This window comes from Otolemur garnettii, unplaced genomic scaffold, assembly GCF_000181295.1.
Source record: "Otolemur garnettii isolate 467f Iridium unplaced genomic scaffold, OtoGar3 scaffold00831, whole genome shotgun sequence".
NCBI lineage: Eukaryota > Metazoa > Chordata > Mammalia > Primates > Galagidae > Otolemur > Otolemur garnettii.
This window is the reverse complement of record NW_003853226.1, coordinates 1-921: the sequence shown is the minus strand read 5'-3', so window position 1 is coordinate 921 and position 921 is coordinate 1.

The window sequence follows — 921 nt, the reverse complement described above, 5'->3', positions numbered from 1 at the left end:
GGTCTGGCTGCCTGGCTAAGGCTGGCTTGGAGGTCAAAACAACCAGAGAACATCCCTGGCTCTCCCAGCACAGACTGAATGCTTAGCATGGACTGCACTTCCAGTCCTGGGCCTGCTTCTCCAGGCTGTGGGCCAGGACCATGGAGGAGGGACAGTCCGGCCCTGCCCTGTACATCTCATTTCACCTTTGGCCTGGAGTGTTCTGAGCAGTGCAGCTCACTGATCTCATGCAGCCTGTACTGGGCTACTCTTTACCACTGAGTCCCCAGGGCAGGCACATTGCTGTCACCACAAGGTGGCCCTCACATCCCTTTGGCCTTCTCAGGGTTCACACCTCTACCTCCTCCATCCCCATCTCGTGAGGTGCACTGCAAGCTTCCTTTGATCATGCATAGGACAGATTGAGATGTCATATATGGTCTTCAAGCCAAACCACTTGCCAGCCCAAGGTAAACAGATTATTTTGTATTCATTCACCCTGGTCCAAGCTCCCATTCAGGGGTGGACTGATTTCAATTATCATTATCTATGCACCCAACCAGAATGCACCTCAATTTATAAGAGATACTCTAATAGGCATGCGCAACCTGATTTCTCCCAGCTCCATCACAGTCAGAGATTTTAATACTCCTTTGGCAGTGTTGGATAGATCCTCCAATAGGAAGCTTAGCAAAGAAATTTTAGATTTAAACTTAACCATTCCGCATTTGGATTTAATGGACATCTACACAACGTTTCATCCTAACAAAGCCAAATACACATTTTTCTCATCAGCCCACTGAACATATTTCAAAATCAACCACATTTAGGTCACAAGTCTAACCTCAGCAAATTTTAAAGAATAGAAATTATTCCTTGCATCTTCTCAGACTATCATGGAATAAAAGTTGAACTCAGTAACAACAGGAATCTGCAGACTTA